We start from the raw sequence: 22263 nt of genomic DNA on the forward strand, positions 1-22263 counted from the left end.
AGGCCATTAGCAATTCTTAAATCTTATGAATAGCTTCATTACAGAGATGGTATAAAGAAAATTAAATATTTTTTTTATGATATCCAAATTCAAGTCTTCTTTTTCATAATGACTTTTTAAGCAAGAAGTTCGGTGCATGTCTATTAGGATTCTATCTGAGAGATTAAGTGCTTATGTACCACAAAGCAAAGGCAGAGCTCTACGGCACCAGCAGGAGATACAAAGAGATAAGGCAGAGATTTAAACAAATCATATTTTGACTTAGCAAGCTGATATATCTAACAGAATCTTTTTTACTTGTTCATGAATTAATATCATGAGACATAATTCAGAAAATGTTGTAAACCTGTATTAACTGTTTTTTCTACCACAAGTAACAGTCAATTTGCCACTGACCTCTCTACCAGAACAAGAATTGGTCTAGTTGTGTGATGAACTGGATAGGTTCAACTTATCCCTAGTCACTCAGAAATCTCTGGGGGAAAGTATGCATGTAGTTGGGCTAAATCAGCTTTGCTACTTGTTTGTTGAACGTCTGTACCACTCCACTGAATGAAGACATTAAGCTGTCTCTGAAGTGAGCATAATATATACACATACATATATATAATATATATATTTTTTTCTCAATGTAAGCTTGCTTTTTACGTTATATTCTTATTTCAAATTAAGTGCAATGTACCATCCAGAATGACAATTTAGCTTCAGAGACATGTACTTCCTTGTTAAGTATTGAGGCTTTTGGTTCAACTTTTAGCTATCTCTTTACTTTATTAGTCATAGGACAAGAAAATATCATGACCCATGTGATAACGAGCCTTTCCAGCTAAAAAGTGAAGAGGAAGTCACTGCATTTACACCCAGTGTACAAAGTACCTCAATACAATAGCTGAAAATAATTAATCATCGAAATGAAAACTCATTCTTACGGAAAAATACTTCCTGTTGTTCTTAGCACTTAATGGGAATGAAGTCCTTGTCTTAAATGAGCTTTTCAATCAGTTATATGAAATGTGAAAATTCATATTTCAGCCATCCTCCTCTTTTTTCCTGTGAAGATGAAACTAAGAAGTGGAAAAGATTAAAGATTTTGTCTAATCTTAGGATTTGATGCTTTGTTGGTATGAACAAGAATAAATATCCTGCTCCTCTAAACAATGTTCATATTGACACTGCACAGTCAGAAAAGCAGAAAGTAGGGTTTCCTTCCCATTTTCATCCTGATCTAAACCATTCATGACACAAACTGCTTAAAGTCATAACAGTTCATTGGAGGGTATAAGAGGCCTACCTGCACAGAACCATTTTTCGAATGAGAACAGTAGATTGCATGAAAGACAGAACTTAATTCCTTTTTCTTGTCTTCCTAATCATATAAAACAGAGCAAGCCTTCAAAGATTTTATTATCTAAACTATTGATTCTGCAAATGGTTGCTTCAAAAAGTAGCTTTATTCACAGAAATACCTTGTTGCTGTAAGGTATTTATAGGATCAAGACTAGCCCTAGGTAGACAGGGAGAAAAGTAAGAGTTTCCCTAATCAGATATATATATTTTTCAATTTCCATACAAGATCAATAACAGCCTATGTCACCTGGAATATATCTGGTAATGGAGAATGAATTAAAGTAACCACTGTCTGTATCTAACATTTTATTTTTTTTTTTTTCACAAAGATATTTCAACCTGACAAGCATAGATGTTCCTTTCTGGAACCCAGCCTCAGTAGCAGAAATGGGATGGAAGTTATCCTATACAAAATTACTGTATAGAGCTGTAAAGACTTTCAATTTATTTTATCGTCTTTTTATTTAATACATACTCATCTTGTAAAACCTATCTGTTCAAAGACAATGTTAAAACATCTGAGATTATTTTCTTCTTCTTTTTAAAATATTAAAGCCCTTCCTGACATTTCTCCTTTTACCTTTCCCACCTAAACTGCCAATTAAAGCATGTATTTCATGTGTTGTCAAAAGCCTTTTCCACGTGGCCAGGCTCAAGCATCTAGGCTACTGCCAAATTTAATAATTTCATTAAGATAGTATATATTATCACCAGTTTTCCTGTGCGTATATATCTGTATCTATTCATGTGCAATCTATGTACAGGTTTTCAGATGCTAACATACGAGCAGGAAATAGCTCTTTACAAAGGACTTAAAGAGCTCCTTGAAATACCATTTCTGAGACAAGGTTATTGGTAATACTGATCCTTCTTCTAATATCAGAATACATTCATTTTGATATTGTTTAATTTATTGGTTGTTGCTTTAACCATTCATCATAGGTATGTACTTCAGTAATTCATTGATATATGGTTGTCATCAACTCCAAATATCTGTGATAGAAATATGAAATACTCCTGTTCCATAGATCTGTCACAGGAATTAGATGTTGTAGGCAATGTGCCTGGTGTCCTAAAAAAGGATACCGACTCATAAATTCAGAAAAATCTCAACAGTTAAAAGGACTTGGGAATGTTTCTATGGCATTTGCTATTTACACAACGAAATACCTAACTAGATTCTACAGACTCCTCTCCTTCTGCTCTTCCTACTCTCATGTGAAGATGCTAGTGGTGGGCCAATATTTCATTAATAACACTTTCTCCAGACCTTTTTCCCTGCTTCCAGTTTTCACTGAAACTACTGGGATTTTGACTGTAAGAATCCACACATATAGGAAGCTAGTGATAGTTCTGGAGGCTCATTTCAAGATACTAATGCCTCTGAGAATGTTCAGCCCTAACGCTGTTCCAGTAGATGACTGGATAGGTGTTATAGGTGCTATCTCATAGACAATGTTAATTTTTTTTTTTTTTTAATTATTGTTTAGCATTTTTACTTTCTCAGGAGGAAATTTTTTTGTTTTTCTCTCTCACTTTGAATATATATAAAAATATATGGAAAGCTGTTTATCATCTCTTAATGATTTACTATTTTGTATTGCAGAATATGTGGTGAAAACCACATCTTCTTTTGCCATGGCAAAACACCGAAGCATCATCATTAGCTCAGGTGTGTGTACTCTGCAATTTAAGTTTGCAAGCACATCATTTTACTTTGTTCTTTGCATTCCCGAGGAAAATTAATTTTCAGCTTTTTCAGGTACTTCAGTGGATACACCAGCTGCTGGAAAAATATCAAGTCCTATGAGAATTAAATAAAGAAAATTCATTTTAGTTGTCTGCCACTTCATTCTAGAAACTGAAGTAAACTTTACTTGCAAATTCCATTTGATTTAAATTAAATGAAGATGAAATACTATTTTACTGAAAACACATTTAAAATGGGAAGGAGCTTTTCTAGTAACAGGAATGATGACAGCTCAATTGGTGAGGTATGATTAGAGGAATATTTCTGAGGTATAAGAGTATTTGTAAAAAAAAAAAAATAATAAAAATAAAAAATAGCCTAAATTTACAAGGAACAGACAGATAACTCCAAAACACAGATCGTAAAACATTTAAGTATCAGGGAAGTGATGCTATGATAGAGTAGATATGAACCTAAATCATGTTCAGTTTTCATGCTTTTCAGACATCAGTGAGAGACAAGCAAGCAACCACTGAGGTTACAGTTTGTTATTTACCTGTTGGCAATAAATCCTGACTTCAGTCAAATAATCCAGGTATACAGTGAAGAAGCAATGGTGCCTTTTGTGGTAAGCAGCATGTTCTTCTTCAATCTTCAGTCAGATTAAATGGACTTTTTCAGAATTCCAGTCTTCTGTGAGGCTTAATCTAATTCCGTTAGATGCTTACAAAGATTTATGGCACCTTCCACACTTTGCTGCTGTTTTATGTTTCTTCTATCTGAAGACACTGACTAGAAGGAAGCTTAAGGAATTGTTTGATAATGGGTGAGATGCAGCATCAATTTTAATAGGGTTACGATGATTGTAACCCAAGGTGAGACTTAGAATAATTGTCAGTACCTCTCACAAAATATGTGTTTGCACACCACGAAAACCATCAAAACTGAAATAAATTCAGAAAACCAAGTAATGTATAGACATACTGTTATCTTAATGCCTGACAATTATCTCCAAACTGCTAGGAGATACAGTAAAAATACACATGAAAAGGCGGAAAAAGTTTGAAAGTGACCTAACTAAATTTTGGAAAGAGTGCCAAATTATTCCATAAGACATAAAGAAAAAAAATCACTATCAGTGAGGACAGAAAAATCTGTTGCAGCAAATGATTAATTATGGAAGTTGTCTTAAATGCACATTCTGCATTAGTTTAGTGGCGTGGCCATAACAACTTGGAGAAATTTAGTACCATTCAAAATACATCTGTATTATCGATGTTTTGAGGAACGCAAATTCAAGGCTTTAAATTGAAATCTTATAGTGAAAAATTAGCAATGCATTCAGCACTTTGTCTTTTATTTAAGTTCCCAGTGGAATGTATATATTTCTGTTGATCTGGTAATTCTGCATCTTAAAAGAACAATTAAAAGGAGACTAGTTTATGCAAGTGCATTACAGTGGATGCTAGTTATTTTTATTTCCTTGCTAGTTACTAAATACACAAATGAATTTTTTTTAAATTTATATGGCACTTCTTGTTATTAATACTGTTCATATTCAAATACTTTATTGGAAAATGTATTGGCATGAATGTTCTACTCAGAAGATAAAAAGCAAAAAAGAAGATCTTGAAGCTCAGAGAAATCTGTAAAAAATCATGAGCTCAAAAATGCTTCATCTAGATAAACAACAATTAAATAAGGCAAAGCATAACAAAAGTATAGAAAAATGTAGAAAACCATAAAACCAACCAACCAACCAAAACCAAGTAAACAAAGAGAAAGGAGAAAGCAGTACCAGGCAAAACAATCCTCATCAAAATTAGAATGAATAGCTTTTCTCCATTGTTACCTGATGTTTCCTTTTAGCGTTGCTTTTGTTTATTTTACTCTTTTTGTTTTTAATTAAAGTTACAGCTTGTGTTTATAGACATGTTTATAGTACATACCTACATGTGCTGAATCTGCACAGACTTGGCAGCATCAGCACATACTTCCTCACAACTGCTTTACATCCATCCATTCTCAATCTATTTGACTAACAGCTGAGCAAATGACCTGGTTTTCTTTGGCCTCTCTTTTGATATAGTCCACAAGGATACCAATTAATTTCAGCATTGATGATTTGGTCACAAAATATATTTTTCTACCTATTTTTTTTATCCTTAGAGAAGAGAAAAAGAAAGGAAGACAGAAAGTTGTTTTTCCTGTTTTGTTTTGTTTGTTTGTTTGTTTAACGAAAAAGAATCTTTGTTAAGAATGAGAAAGCAAAAGTTATTTCTTCATACACACAGGGGTAGTTATTTCTGAAGTGTTGATTTTCAGGGCCAGATCCCAGTAGGTGTTAATCATTACATTGCCATTCTCCTCAGTCTACTACTGGCTGAGGACTGGTCTTTGAGTTTTACTTTTATCTGTTTAAGAACTCAAGAAAATTAAATGCTTTAAATATTTTTTAAAAATGCCATATTTGTGCAGTGTCCAATCTTTTTGAGCAATAGCAAGAAAGAGGTTCAACAATCCATATCTCTTTGAAAATGAGAAAATATTTTTGCATGTAGACTAGCTAAGGAATCTGATTTGCAATGTAATTAATTCTTTTCTGATAGTTGCCCCAGCCAAAGAAATATATTTGTAAATATAGAAAAGAATGAAAAAATTACGACTGCATGCTAAGCCTATATATTTCTACTCATCAAAAGTTTTTCATATAATGTATGAGTTTGTTGTGGCTTAATCCAGCAAGTGGCTCACCACACAGTCATTCACAGTCATTCACCCCCTTCCCCCTACTTTCGCACTGGGATATGGGAGACTATCAGAAATAAATATATATATATATATATGTATATATACACACACATACATACATACATATATATATGTATATATGTATGTACATATATTTATATATAGTTCTATATGTAGTTTTGACTACATATATATACACATATATAACAAGTGATGCACAAGAAATTACCATCCCAAAATCCAGCTAGCCCCCTGAGCAGTAGAGGAGAACAAGGTGAACTCCAATCCTCATTCTGCTTGATGTCAAATGTTATAGAATTTCCCTTTGGCCAGTTTAAGTCAGCAGTCCTAATTCTGTTCCCTCCCAGCTCCTTGGGCACTTCACTGCAACCTGCCTTGGCTCTATACAGCACTGCTTAGCAGCAGCTATAAAAACTGGTATGTTATCAATATTGTTTTTCACCTAGAACAAAAAACATAGCATCATACCAAACACTCTGAAGAAAACAATTCAATCCCAGCCTGAAACTAAGACGGAGTTTTCAGGTGAAATAAGATTATTTGCTCAAGATTGGATTAACGTTTTCAGTGCTACCTACATGTCTTTTCATGATTCCCTCTAACATCAATGTTTTTTATTTGTCTACTTAAAAAAAACCCAAAAACATAAATAATATACAATCATGTGGATGAAAAGAAAAATCAACTTTAAGGAGTCAGGTGGAGTTTATATTCTAACATCAATGAAGTGAAAACTAATGGATTGTCATTTAGTTAACACACTGGTAAGACAATGAGGTTTGTACCACAGCAGCAGTTAAGAAGAATCCTTTTAGAAATGATCCTTTGTCGGGTAAGCAAGTTAACTGAGTTTCAAAGATTCCTAAATGTCTAGTTCCACATAATTTGTTGGAAACAAGGCAACTAAATACTTTGGATGTTTCAATTTAGTGTCCAAGTGGGCAACCACAGAATGAAATGGAAATACTTCAAGAAATCACCAGTATACACACACTGCTTTTTTTTATCTTGTAGGAAATTATGTGGATGAAAGGGGAGTAAGATGCAGGATAGAAAATCAAACTTCTTCCAGTTAGTTATATGTTGTATGAGTTAACTTTGAATGCCTAAGTTTTCAATTTATCCTTCACTGAAAAAATATGTGGCTAAAATAAACGCTTTCAAACAAGGCCAACTCAAATATACTACTTTCACACAGAGAGATAAACAGCACAAGCCATGTAACAAGAACAAAAATTTAATCATTTACCTCAGAGAATTTATTTCTGAACTGCTCTAAAGATGAGCTTTGTAGCTTGCTTACTGTTACGTCTATCTTTTTTTTATCAAGACTTCCCACTGTTGAGGTTACTATGACTACTGTGATGTTTAGGCCATGTGTAAAGTTTCTTTTTGAGAATCATTCTTACCATGTAAATAATTGTTTTCATGAGGGAGAGAGAGGAAAAAATGAAAATGTTTGGGATGATGCACTTTTTTCTGCTCCAGGAATTGAGACCTTAGGCCTGTTTGATTTAAGATGATGTCAATTTGATTTTCATTTTGCTCTTACTGTTGAATATGTCTTACATTTTTTATGCAGATCATATAAGGTAATTTGGGTCTGGATAAAAATCTGAATAGCTTGAGTTTTGTGAATTCCTATTTTTCTCTTTTCATTTTGATTATTTCTCTTGTTTATGCAGTGAATGTATGTCTGTGTTTCCCTCTTTCTTCTCTTAGTTTTAAAAACATTGAAATATGGCTCGAGATGGGCCTATGACAATAATCCACATCTGACCAATTTCAGATGTCTTGAGAATTTATGTTTACATTTAATAAATTTTGTGACTGGCCTTTCTCTTTCTGAGATCATATAAACCATCAAATGCATTTTGTTATATTTTGTTGGCTCTTCTCAGATTTTTTAGCCTCCAGGTGCTAGAGGCAATGCCAGATGTGAGTACAAACTGGGAGAAGAACTCATTGAGAGCATCCCTGTGGAGACCTGGGGATTCTGGTGGATGAGAAGCTTGATAAAAGCCAGCAGTGTGAGCTTGCAGGCTGCATTATAAGAGAGGGGGGCCAGCAGGGAGAGGGAGGTGATTGTTTCCTTCTGCTCTGCCTTTGTGAGGCCCCATCTGAAGTATTGTATCCAGTGCAAGAAAAATGTGGAGCTGTTGGAGAAAGCCTAGAGGAAAGCTACAAAGATATTTAGCACTTCTGAAAAACCTCTCCTTTTAAGAAAGGCTGAGAGATCTTGCCTGTCTCTCTCCAATTTATAGCAGGAAGAGGAAGTTCTTTTAATATATGTATACCCAATGGTGAGATTAAGACACAACTGGTCAAACAGTTTACTACAAATCCTAATCACTAAGGGAAATGGGGAAGGGAAGACGGGCGATAGAAAAGACATAGGAAATAGAACCAAGGAGTCTTTGTAGAAAGCAAGAAAGAGATAGTCACCACATAGGGTTCCAACATTGTTCGTGGTTTGGGCATTAATCTTCTGTGGTGATGATGGGTCGTTGGTCTTCAGTAGTGATGGGTCTTCAGAGGTTGTTGTTTGGTTGACAAGTACTCTTTCCAGCGACAGTACAAACTTATTTATAATTCAGAATGGTTGAGTCAGCTCTCTTTGGAATGACAGTTTCTGGCTTTTGAATCTCGGCAGGAATTCCTTTGTTCCCGTCTTCCAGGGCTTGCAACTTTTAAGTCAGCAGATAAGAGGAAGCTCCAGATGTATTTTGTCTTTCCTCTCAAGCTGGAATCATTTGCTCCCAGGCCCGGTCTTCAGGCAATTAACACTCCTGAGCACTCCCTTTTGAAGGCAAACAGCTGCAAAAAAATGCTTTCAAATGTAAAACTTTCAACAAAGTGATGCCGACTACCATGGTTGATGCCCACTTCTCATCTCCTAGATAAGTTAGTCTTATCGCAAGAAATGCCTGGGAAAGCAAGCTTTGAGCCAGAAGCAAAGAAGGGTTCAAATATGTGCATATTCAGTTTAGAGAAGAGATGACTTCAGAAAGCCTTTTCATGGAGAATTTTTTTACTCAGAGTTGTGATGCACTGGAATAGGTTGCTTGGAAAATGTTCCATTCCTGGAGGCAAGTTCCAGCAACGTGCCGGATGGGGCACTGGGTGGCAGTAGTGACAACTCTGCCTACAGCGGGGCAGTTGGAAATAAATGATCTCTAAAATCCCTTCCAACAAGCCATTCTGTGAAATGCCTTTTGCCAAGATCAGCACAAGTAAGAAAGTTATGCTAGAAGATCCACTGAAAGCTACCAGCTATTCCTTGAACTACAACACCCTGTCTTTCTACTTCAGTTGAATGAGTAGTAGAATTTGAGTAAATTTTATGGTAGGCCTCTACTACATAAGTCATAGCAGCTATATTGGTCAAGGAAGTGACTGGAGATGTAAAAATGTCTGAAAAGATGCATATTCTTCCCAGAGCAAGGAGGAACATTGTGATTCCTTATTTCCTCCTTCCTTACATCAGTAATGAGCTTGAGAATATTCCACTGAGATGACATAATAGAAAGATAGGTAAGTAGTACTGGTACTATTTAACATAACAATTTATCTATTAGAATATCTTGAAAAGTTAACAAAGCTACATGAGTTGTAAAGGCTTATAAAAATAAAGTGACTCTAGTCCAAAGAATTCAACAGTGTAGTCTTATTGCCTAAAGTAATGCATCTTCTCTACTTGAGAAAATTCTGGCCCCTCTTTAATTTTTGGTATACAGTGGTGTTAACATAAATCCTTTAAATTTGAAGTATAGACTCTTATTACTTTCACATTCAAGGAAGACATTCCAAGTTAATATAAAATCACTAAGGTTAAACATTTTCTTAGTAATATATATCATTAATAATTGACAGTAAGAACCTTTAACTCATAAAAAATTGAGTGTGGCAACTAAATTTTCACATATAGCCTTTGCACTATCTGTGAGTAATGGTACAATTTAGACTTCATTATGAGTACAATTTGAAAAACTTTAATAAATAATTAATATAGATTATAAAAGACATACTGTGGATTTGAGCTTATGTGCTTTAATTACATATAAACTCATCAGCAAAATGTGTTGCAACTGATTATCAATCTGTTTTATAACCAAACTATCTCCAGTCAGATGCTGTTACGTGCAATTATCCAGCAGTAGTAACAATTGCTAAAAATTGATAAGCTACTTATAAATGTAACCTTAACATAAAATATGCCCGAGAGAACATTCATGCTGACAAAGTTATTTAAAAAAAAAACAAACAACAAATAATCCCAATTTCTCTGATTATTTAAAAATCTAAGCACAGATAGTAGTTCAGACAAAATCAAATGTACAATTTTATATATTTTTGCTGCAATATATGTGAAAGTGGTATTTTTCTAGTCTCATTTGTTGCTAGCAAGGTATGGAAGCAAAATTTTGCTGATTCCAGAGAAGGTCTTTCACTTGGTCAATATCATCATTTTTTGCAGCTATAACAGATAATATTTGCTGCCCTATTTTTGGAAATTTAGTCTTTTCAGTGCTTTCTGCCAGATCAGAAGTGAGTTTACTGTTTCCACCAAAACAAAAGGTTTTCAGTACTGATAAGAGTGGATGCCATATCACTGGAGAGACATTTCCTTTGACAGGTACAAGCCTATGTCTTCCTGCCACGTAGGAAATGGGCATAAAGACAGCACATGATTTATACAATATTTTTTTTTTTTTTTTTTTTTTTTTTACAGAAGGTTTTACTGTAAATTCTGAGGGCATCAAAAAGCATTTGATTTTTTTTTTTTTTTTAAATTTGATTTGAATTTGTACTCAGCTACCTACTACAAAACCAGAAAAGAATCTGAGCTTGATGATGGGTATCTTCTAACTTCCAGATCAGCGTAGAAATAAGGACAACTAGATTGTTTCAAATAAGAATGACTATTTCTTCAGTGAGTTTTCTGTCAATGTTATGTTGAAATGACTTATTAGCATGCACCTCAGAAAGAAATTGAAATAACTAGTAATATTTCTGTACATATAAATTTTAATTTCTCTTGGTGAATGCATGCAGAAATGTATTATTATTTTCATTCCCATGAAGAAATATCAAAGATTGACATATTAAGGGACTAACTGTCTCCGCTACGCCATGACACTAACAAAATAAGAGTAAATTTTGGGCTACTATGACTTATATTTTCACAATTTGTAAGGGTTTTTTGTCTTTATTTATTTATTTTTTTTCATAAAACCAGAACCAATATATAGCTCCTGCAATCTGTTACTCTGGTTAATACTCACCTTTCACCATTTCTGTCATCACTGGCCAGATCAATCCAGTTTGTTCTGCTGAAAAGAGAGATAGAGAGAACTTCCTTTTAACTGTTTGTCTCTCAAGAAACATGTTCAGGGAACAATTACTTTACACATAAATACACTGATGGAAACAATCTGAAAAAAAATATTTGAGAAGTAGATTGGCCCATATTTCTCAGCAGAATTTTCATTCTAAAATAAAATAATGACAGTTTAAAATGCCTACATTGTTAACATCTTTTATCTTTTGCCCACTAATGTAACTTAGCCTGAAAGAACAGAAATTACCATGCTGTAAAAATCTAAATGTTCTGCTGGGGCAATAAATTTTCAGGACACACGTTAGTGGAGATTAGGTTCAAAAGTAGTTTGAGGAAATATTTATTTTATAATCCCAGTCTGTCATCTCTTCCAGGCTATCCGAAATGGCAGTCATCATCAGGGATGGTATAATTTTTAGTATCTGAAGCATGTATATTTTATCTTCAGGTCTCAAGCTTTACTGTACAGAAACCAATTATAACTTAGAAGAACACATGTATTGTTCTTTGCTACTGCAGAAATTGTCAATACATTTATTTATTGATTTTATGTTTTGATTTGTACTGTGCACATTATTAGTATTCATTATGAGTATGACTATTTTAAAATTCTTACTGATATTTGAAATTTCTTATGCTTAAGATGAGCTTTCTTGCAGTTTTACTACAACTAATATCAATATTGACCTAACATCATTCATTCTCAATTTTCTACTGAATTTAAATTTACAAGGCCCCTTCATATCTCTTTCAAAAACCTGAATTGCATAGGAATATTCTATTTAGTATTTCAGAGTCTTTGGATTGTTTTAGTTTCTTTTGTTTTTTAAAGATTGGACAAAATAGAAAGTGAATGTTATAAACTTTATGAAAACATTCCGTTTCAAAATAAGTCAGATTATTCTCACCACCAGCTGAGATAAAAGTAGATTTTGTGTCACTGAAATTCCTCCAGGCCAAGGACATAAAGCTTCTCTCCAACTCTAACAATAGTCCTAAATGAACTTGAATTCAAAGACAGACTTTGGATTGATGAGGTTAAACTCATATACTCAAGGAGTACTTATATTTTACTGGGAGAAGGGGCCTAGCCCTTCTGTGATATGGAAACTCATTTCAATAACTGTGGTTATTTTTGTTTGTTGAATGTACTCTATTCCAGCTCCTAGTAAGCCAATAAATAAAATGTTCCCTGATCAGAAGATCTTGTAAACATCAGGATTAATTTTGTTTTCAGTTTTCATATTTTAAGAAAAAGTAGACAGCAACATACATCTGAATAATCGTAAAATTCCTAATAATGGTCATAAGACCTGGCATAGTAGGAAAATAAATAAAAATGATTGTAAGACCCAGTAGGAAAAAAAAAAAAAAAAAAAAAAAAAGATAAGCTTCAGTTAAAAAAGTTGGTGATCACTTACCTATGAGGCAAAACTTAAATGTAGCTAGCAAAGCTATCTAGATATTTTACCTCCTCAATTCATTCCTATGCTTTCTATAGAAATGTCAGAGCTAGCTCTGAATTCTAGTTCTGAATCCACTACAAGATCAAGACATGCAATACAAATGAAGCAAAGTACTGCTCTCTTACAAGGAAAGAAATAGGTTCCACAAAACCTTACAATCACTGGGCTATTCAAAATTAATAATGGTTTTGTGGCAGATGAGTCTTGAATATATCTTATTTTAATTTTGCTGAATAAAGCTATCACAGAGATTTTTCTTGTTTAATGTTTGTAAAATAGTTTAATACTATTTTTTCGTCTTTAACTGAATATCTGCTTAACATACTACTTGAAACATACTACCTGATTGCTCAAAATCAACTTGAAATCTCAACATTAATAAATGACACTAATGAATATTCTGACATAAGACAGCAAGTTATTTTATTCACACAAAAGTACAACTGAAGTTTGTTATTCCCCCTCTACATGGTTATGAAGAGGGAAGCAGAGCTGGGACAAATGCTCAATTAGTTTTAATTAATTTTATTTGAGTGGCTTTCATTTAAAGCTGATGAATCACTGGCAAATTATTCAAGTGTACCCTAAAGAATCATATTCATTAAGACAATATCCTTTTTCATGAAGTCACTGTTTTAATAAACATGGAAGAATATAAAATTAAGGTTGATTTTTGGATTTGGTGAGGAAAAAGTACTAGCATCACCTAGTTCTGTGATATATCCTATCCAGTTTTGTTAAGAACTATAAAAACTGTTATGAACACTATTGTATTAATGTCTGTGCTGCTTGTGCTTCTCTAGCATGACATTTATTGCTGAATGTACATCACTGGACTGTTATTCTTTCTTTTCCTCTCTCTCTTGCTCTTCTTTTAAAGGCAATTTATTTTATCATTCTCTCCTTAACTAAATAACCCCAAAACAAACATCCTGTGATTGTAGATCTTTACTCACTGGATGGGAGATGTAGAAATACAAGATGCGTGCAAAGCATTTTATTAATGCTACCAAGCCTGAGGTGGGGCAGTTAAGCCTCTCACTACCATATGGGGGTGTTGATTGACAGATTCATATGATCTAATGTTATAATTGAACTAATTCTTGCATTTTACTGATATGTTTGTACCTTCAGAAAGTCATTTTGTAAGTACTCTATCCTCTCAGGAAAAGAAACTGCACCCTCATATCCAAAGCACACTGAAGAGTACTACTGGTTCATCAGTGGGCACAGAACCTTGCGGCTGTGAACAAAAGGCTGAACTGACTTCCCCAAAAGTGCTAACAACACACAGGTTTATGCTGTCTACTTAACTGATTCTAAGCAGCTGACTGTAAAATCCAATTTGAAGATCAGCAGAAGATGAATATTCATCAAAGGAAGTGCTGATTGAATAAGTTCTCTAATCAATTCACCTTTTTTAAATGGTTACATTAAACCCCACTGATTTGGAAGGTAAAAGGTAATTTCAAAGGTTCTGCTAGAAAGTGATTTTATTTTTTATTCTGTCTCTGGTTTAAAAGCTATTGGCAATTCAAATAGTTTCAAATAGCTGTGTGACACTTCAAGAATAATGCAAAAGTTTGAAATTAGGATGAGCAAATGACTATGTCATCTAGCCCTACTTGAGTTTTACATTACTAAGTAAAGTACAAGTCAAGTTCTTGGAAGAAAACACATGAGGTTTACAGATAATCATTCCAACTTCAGCTTTGGTAACTTAAACAATTCCAATTTTTGAACACAATGTATGTATATTCAAAAGAACACACACTTTCTTCATGGGAAAGATTTTCAAAGGTGTTAAACAATGTTTATTGTTCACTTTAGTGTTTTGTTTTGTTTTTACACATATATGTTTTTGCACTAACAGAAGAAATGCAGAGATGCATGTGAATATTTTCCCCTACTTAAACACCTTTCTTTATATGTCTCAGTAGTCAATGCATAGCAATACATTTAAGCTAAGAACTTATTTGGTAATAAATGTGTTGATGGACAGAAATGCAAAGGGAAAAGTGGCTATTCCAGAAATCAGCAATATCAGTAACAATATTTGAGGAAGGTATCAGTAATCAAGTTTGTCTGTGTGGAATGAAATAGAAGTGGAAACAAGTCAAGATACACTGGCTGCTTAATATCAAGGAAATAATTATCTGAAGAAAAATTGCAATTTGTAGGGCATAGATCTGTGTGCCTGCTTAAGAGTCTTCATAAAACAAGGGATTTTTTCCATCATTTTTGCACTGTTTTCTGTGGTATTGTTTAGATACTGTAAGGTCTGATAAATATATTTTTCTGAAGAAATTCACACAGAAAAGGTATACAAAAATATTATTCGCAGATTAGCAATTAATGTTTGGTATATTTACGGATATAAATCTAACTATAAAGCTATGTTTTTCTAAAAAACTTCTATAAGGAAAGGAAGTATATATCACTAGCTACAGAATTTCTGGCTATACTTGAATTTTGAGAAAAAAAGATTTACAGGTTTACATGTGACCTGAAGGGACATTATCCACTGAAACAATTAAAATAATTCTGTTGACTAAACAGCGTTTCTCAAAAGTCATATTCCTTACACAAATTAAAACTTTATATTTTATAAATATTGTTCAGTCTCTTCTTCCTTTCTTCAAATATGCAATCTGAAACTTTTAAGATTTTCACTAAGCACATTTCTCCATTCTTTATATCAAATGGGGATTATTTATGATTTCTGACTGGAAGCATTTGGAGAGCTATTGTAGAAAAGAAGAGACATGTAGAATTGTGATAGTCTCCTACAATTTGTATGGAACTAGAAGTGAACACTTTCTGTCTTATACACCTGTTGTAGCATCTTGCAGCCAAAGGACTTTGTTTCAGAGACAAAGCAGCAGGAATCTGTTCGAATAGCTTTGGTTTCATATTTAGAAATCTATGTAGGATGCTTTGAAGAGAGTCTTGGAATAAGACTTCATTTTGTTTTGAATCCTTATTTTATTTTACTTTGCTTTTCTACTGTAATGCATTGCACTTACTCCATTGCATTGTATAATATTTGTGAAAAGTCAAATAAAAACCAGCATTTTCTTCAAGGTAGTTATGCTTCATAGAGAAAGAGTGTGGATTTTTTAAATTTATTTGTTTGTTTGTTTTAAAACTCTTGCTTGGAACTACCAAGTATTGTACAATTGAAATGTCAACAAGTCAACTACCAGTCTTTGCTTGTGGTGGAATAAAAATGAGCAGTAGGCAGTGGTAAAATGTTCTCACTTTAAGAATACAAAACTCAACTTTCAGATAAAGTAGCTTTTTTATTTTATTTTGCTTTTTCTTTCTTATCCAAAAAATACATGACTTTGCTGTCAGTGCAAAATGCAAAAACAGAGAAAATGAATCAATGGCATGCAGTACAGCACTGTTGCCCTGCTTTATAATATACTCAGACCTAAAATTCGTAAATGTATGAAAAATAACAAATATGCTTTTTGTCATCGCTAATATTTTTAACACAACCTCAATGGAGAAGAACAGCAGCAAGTGGGGAATAATACACCAAACAACAAATCCAGCATTTAGCACTCAGCAAGCACTTATGTACCCATTCTATTGAGAAACATGAGGTAAATTTAATGTTTGCTATAACCAGGCTAAGAAAATAAATTAATCTACAGCTGAATTTAGGAATTTAGTATGGAGTGTGTTTTGTCTGGTAGCCTGAGTTTTTTTCTTAGAGGTTTTTTCATAAGCAGAACAACCCTAAGGTAATGCCATTCTCTCTTAGACAGATATATTTGCAAAATTCATGCTCTAAGGATTTTAATAGTATTGCATTTTCTCTATTGTGTTTAAATGCAACATTCTCATGAGTATTTAAATAAAAATGTACTTGTTTGTACAGCAGCATTAGGCAGTCGGTCAAGCTTTCTGCTAGAGATGTGTTCCACTTAAAAGCCAATATTAAAGCTTTTTGTATTAAAAAGTTTGTAAGTCCCACTTTCATCACAATTTACAACTGAGTCTTTTTAAGATTTTAATTTAGGCGTTGCATTGATCTCTTCTTTATTTCTACAAAATGTAGCTGCCTTTGAATGCTGCTGCACCTATGTTCATATATATATTCTCAAAGATTTTAGTTTTCAAAGTTACGCAAAGATTTCTTTAGACATATTTAAAAGTAGTGAACAAGTGAAAAGAAAGAAATATGATGAGCACATTCTTTGAAAATTAAGCAATTGATTTCTTCCAGAGCTAAGTTAAATGTGTAAAGGTTCAATTCTTCAGCTCAGGCAAACTTCTAAGTTAGTCAATAGTGCTTCATTTAGTTACATGGGCCCTGCCTTTCACGTCTTTCAAACAAGAAATCCATTTATTGAGATATTAGTTAACTGAATATAAGTGCTAAGTAACTGAGTTAAGCATGGGCAGGAAGGTGTTTGCAAAGTTTTGGGGAAGTTTTTGCAGCTCTAGAATCTAATAAAACAGAGTTTAATCCAAGCTGTAGTGAGCTGTTTCTTTGTGCTATGTTCTTGCCTTCCCAGTCCTTGCGTATTTACAAATGCTGTTGTGCACTACGTTTAAAGCAAAACTGACAATGACTCTTCAGATCCTGTCAAATCACCTGAAAACTCTGCTCATTTTGTTTCTCTCATCTAGAAGAGCTTCAGAGAACAAATGGGTCTGGCAGCATGCCTGAGAAGTCAGCAGATTCAGGCACCAATGAACCAAGGCAGGAGCAAATCCTGCAGTTAAGGACCCATCATTGATTATGCCCTGACTCCAGCCCCCTGTGATTAAGCCAGGAGGCTGTTACCTTGAGCATGCTAGATGATCTCAACTGTCACAGTGTCATTTTTTAACACCCCAATGCACACTTTCCCAGTGCAGCTTGACAGGGACAGGTGTTATTGCTGAAAAAATTTGCATGTAGAAGACAGTAAAAATGTTGCACTGAGGCATTTGCAGCCTAATCCTCCAGAAACTGAAGGGACAAATAATAAGTTACTGTTTTAATATTAGAACAATGGGACTTTTGTGTTTCAAATCTTTTCTGATTCCTGTGTTGCAGAGACTGTAATTTTTGCTGCTTTCCACAAATCTGTATTTTATGTTTATCGACACTGGTATAGCTGTTAGCACTATCGCATCAGAAGGGAGCAGCTGCACAGAAAGCTGAACTGCATCAGTGTAAATAGGTGTCATAAAACTGTCAGAAGGTGAACAGGTCCCAACCTGCAAACCTGCAGTTTTGTTGGACTGGGAATAGCTGGGGTTAGGAGACTCCCATCCTGTACTTCACAGTGCTCGGTGATATGTGAACACAGAGTCACATTTATCATTGAAAAGCGGTCTGAAATTACAAATATGCATACAGGAATTCTTTTATGCCTTTATTCCTTTATTCTTGTTTTATTTTTTTTCATGATTCTACTAATAAAATATTTATTGTTAACATGGAAAACTTTTAGGACAAAGTCCCAAAATTATGAACTTTACATTTATTTCCAGAAAACTGATGTCTACTGAAGTTTCAACAACATATCAGATCACAAGTCCTTAAAAATTTAAAATATATGTCCTTATATATTTGATTATATTTGAGAGTATTTCTTATGATATGCCCACGTCTATCATAAAATGCAGTACAGAAAAAGCTACTCTCATGTATATTTTCTTATTATGATTCACATTCATCGCTTAGGGTGAATTAAATCCACCATTAAAAGTGTTATAAACCTTCTTATAATTAAGATGAACCAGAATGTATTCTTCAATAATTACACTTGATAATGAAACTGATATTTCAGAATTTGATAATTATGTTGTCTTAAATTTGCTGATGCAATTTGTAGAAGAGTAAATTGTTAAGAAATTTTATATTCTTTACAGTGTGAGAAAAAGTGCCAGTTTTAAGTTAGTACATTTAGACTCTTTCCAATAGTATGTAAAATGAATCTTCTTTCATGACATTTTATTTCTCATATTATATAGCAGTTTCTTTTGTCCTATCAGGTACCCCACATTGATACCCCTATCTTATAATCTTTTCCAGAATAAAGAATGCTGCTGCGAAAAAATATATAGTTATTTGGAAAGAATTGCTAGAAGCAGTCAAATATAAAATGAAGTTTTTAATTATATCGTTGACTGGAGTATGGTTTATATCTTCAATGTTTGAGTATTGTTGTTGACTCCAGAAAATATATTTGCGTCCTTTTGAATTTTATTTAAAAATCATGAGAAACAAATTTAGAAGGGTGCAAAGAGAAGACTGCCTGTCCCTGTGTGACCAACAGCATCAATTTCAGAACTGTGACCCAAACAAAGCAAAGATTTTAGTTGTGCAAGTTATATTCACTGTGAAATGTGGCCAGTTTTCAGTAGAGATACAGTAACAAAGTTATTGAATTCTTATGGCAAGTAGTTGAGTGTAAGGTATATTTCTGGATTTGTGTACTGGAATAGATACAACTATCATTAATGAAAGAGAAGTTTTGTTTCCTAGGGAAAAACAAAGCTATATGAAAAACAGTTGAAGTTTATATCAATAACAATCTATGGAAAATAGCAAGGGATGAGATTTATAATGTAAAATGTAATAGAAAAGTGGAAATCACAGGAGAATAATATTTTGAATGGTATCAAAAAGATGAAGTAAACATTCTTTGAAGGAATTTTAGAAACAAATTGGAAAAACTGGAAGATAAAAAATAATGAACTGCAAAAAAGGCAAAGCAATAAAATTTACTTTTTTTAAAGGCTATTTCAAAGTCTACTTTCTTTAATAACTGAAAAAATAGGATCATCTTCAAAACAAAACAATTAACTCATGAATTAAAAAAAAAAAAAAAAAAAAAAGGATTCAATGTATTTTGAAAAAAAATATGGTGGTAGTAAGACCTTGCTTTAAGTCCAGCAAGATTCCAGAAAAAATATAAACAGAATATATTCTGGGAGAATACAACCAAACCCAATGAATTAAATGAAGACTGCAGCTAGTATTTTCCTCGAGGGAGACCATTCAACAGGTCACTTGAGAATGTCAGAGTCAGTGCATTTTCCCTGAGCTTTCCCTGCAATTCTATTGTGACAGTTATGGGCTGAAAAATTCTGACTGTCTAATCTGGTTACTTCGCCTCTAGAAAACTGCCCAGTTCTGGAGGAAGTAATTGAAAGAGGTCTATGTCATATGAGTACCTGAAGGCATTAGGAAACAATGTATTTCACTCTTGTTACAAGTTTTTAAGATCACTTAACTTTAAAACATTTTACTAAGATTTTGTTGTTGTTGTTGTTGTTGTTGTTTTTATAAAATATTCATCATCGATGTTCTATCACAGTACTAAGAAAGGCTAACGTTTTGAATGTCAAATTTATCTCCAGAGGATTCTGCACATAATACAGCTGGATTTTAAAATTTGTTCCAGTTGTTTGAGCCTGCTTTAAAAAAAATCAAGCTAGTTTCCAATTGTGTATAATAGTTAATTATGCTTTTTTTTTTTTTTTTTTTTTTTTTTTTTTTTCCCCCCTGAAGTTTCTGTTCATGGATTTGTAGTATTAACTGCTGGCATTAGTGTTAATAAATAAATATATATATAAATATATACTTATCTCCTGCAAATTGTGACAAAGACTAGGTCCTTATTCCAGTTGTGAGCATAATCAGAAGATCTAATTTCCACAAGCTATTTCTGTCAAACTAGCTATACAAAAGTAGTTGATTTGTACAGATATTTTAAAGAGCATCAGAAAACAGCTACAGGCCAAAAATATCCTCTGTCTGATTAGCTGGTCACTAATAGTAACAATGTCTTCAAAGAACAAAGCTAAAGAAACAAAATAGGTAATTTAAATTTGATAACAGAACAAGCAAAAAATTAACTGTAGAAATCTGCATTCTCATTTGTATTCTCATACTTGCTGAATTATGTATCAGAATAGTAAATGAAAAATGAACAGAGTAGTACCTGCATTACTTTCATTTTATCTGTCTGTAAATCAGGACATGTATATTAGCTTTTGGGGTGCTTATAAAAGAAAATGAGGATCATCTGTATGGAATAAAGGATTTAATCTTGTGTTACTCTGCTCTGTCAGTGTTCTGCAGAGGCAGCTATCTTTCCCAAAGGGACTGAAGGTCTTTCCTGTTGTTGGAAGATGAAAGTTGTATTAAGAATTGTGTTTAAAGAACAGCATTTAAAAGCTGTGAGATCTTTTGGCAAGTCATACACATGAAAACATTATTTTTTGTAGCTTTACTTCTGAAAATTAGCAGACATACGGAATAATAGTAGTTTGTAAAGTCACAGAGTATTTACTGAAAAATCCCATAAAGTTTAAATAAGCTGCCTTTGCATCTGACATTAAATATAGGAAAGGAGGAGAGGAGAGGAGAGGAGAGGAGAGGAGAGGAGAGGAGAGGAGAGGAGAGGAGAGGAGAGGAGAGGAGAGGAGAGGAGAGGAGAGGAGAGGAGAGGAGAGGAGAGGAGAGGAGAGGAGAGGAGAGGAGAGGAGAGGAGAGGAGAAAGGGAAAAGGAGAAGAGGAAGAGGAAGAAGTCTAATGTGACTGTCACTAGAACAGATTGTTTCATTCAAGTAGAGTACAGAATGATAGAACTGAAAAGAAGTGGCAAGATATTAAACAGATGTATTTTCTTCCAGGTGCAAAGTTTATGGAAGAAGAGATTATTTCCAATCTCATTTCAGCTGTAATTGAACCATTCCCAGTGAAATATAAATTTTCACTAAATTGCACAATGGCATTTTTATGGCTTTGGCTTGGCTTATTTTATGCGAATTAAGTGCCTGAAATACTCAATTCATTTTAAGTACAGTGAGTTGCACAAGAAATTATGAGAGCTAAGAAGTTAAATTTAAATTAAATATAAGCCAAAAAAAAAAAAAAAAGAAAGAAAAAAAGAAAAGAAAAGAAAAGAAAAGAAAAGAAAAGAAAAGAAAAGAAAAGAAAAGAAAAGAAAAGAAAAGAAAAGAAAAGAAAAGAAAAGAAAAGAAAAGAAAAGAAAAGAAAAGAAAAGAAAAGAAAAGAAAAGAAAAGAAAAGAAAAGAAAAAGATAAACTGAAAACCAAAACACAGATGTAACAATTATAAATAGAAAATCACGTCCTTGATCCTTTTGATACCTTAAAACTGAATAGTTTTTCAGGCTGCCTAATTTTATTTTCTACTGTTCATGTGTCATGAGAATTCAGCACATGCCTCTCTGAGTTCCATTTTTATCAAATGCTTTTTTTTTTTTTTTTTTTTTTATGTCATGCAATTATGAATCATATAATCATAGAATTGATCAGGTTGGAAAAGACCTTAAGGATCGAGTCCAACCACAACCAAACCATACTACCCTAACTAACAACTCTCCACCAGATCATGTCCCTGAGCACTACACCCAAATGGATTTTAAAAAAAAACAAGGATGGTGGCTCAACCACCTCCCTGAGGAGGCTGTTTCAGTGCTTAACAACCCTTACATTAAATAAGTTTTTTCTGATATCCAACCTAAACTTACATAAAGTTAAATGTACACAATCGTAAAAAACTGAGATTTCTTAATTCTTTTCTCATATATTAAACCAGTATCAGAATTAATAATTAGAAATTATCCTATTGGACTTTTTTTTTTTTTTTTTTTTTTTTTTCCAGC

This window comes from Phasianus colchicus, chromosome 3 (genome assembly GCF_987193195.1).
Source record: "Phasianus colchicus chromosome 3, bPhaCol1.hap1.1, whole genome shotgun sequence".
NCBI lineage: Eukaryota > Metazoa > Chordata > Aves > Galliformes > Phasianidae > Phasianus > Phasianus colchicus.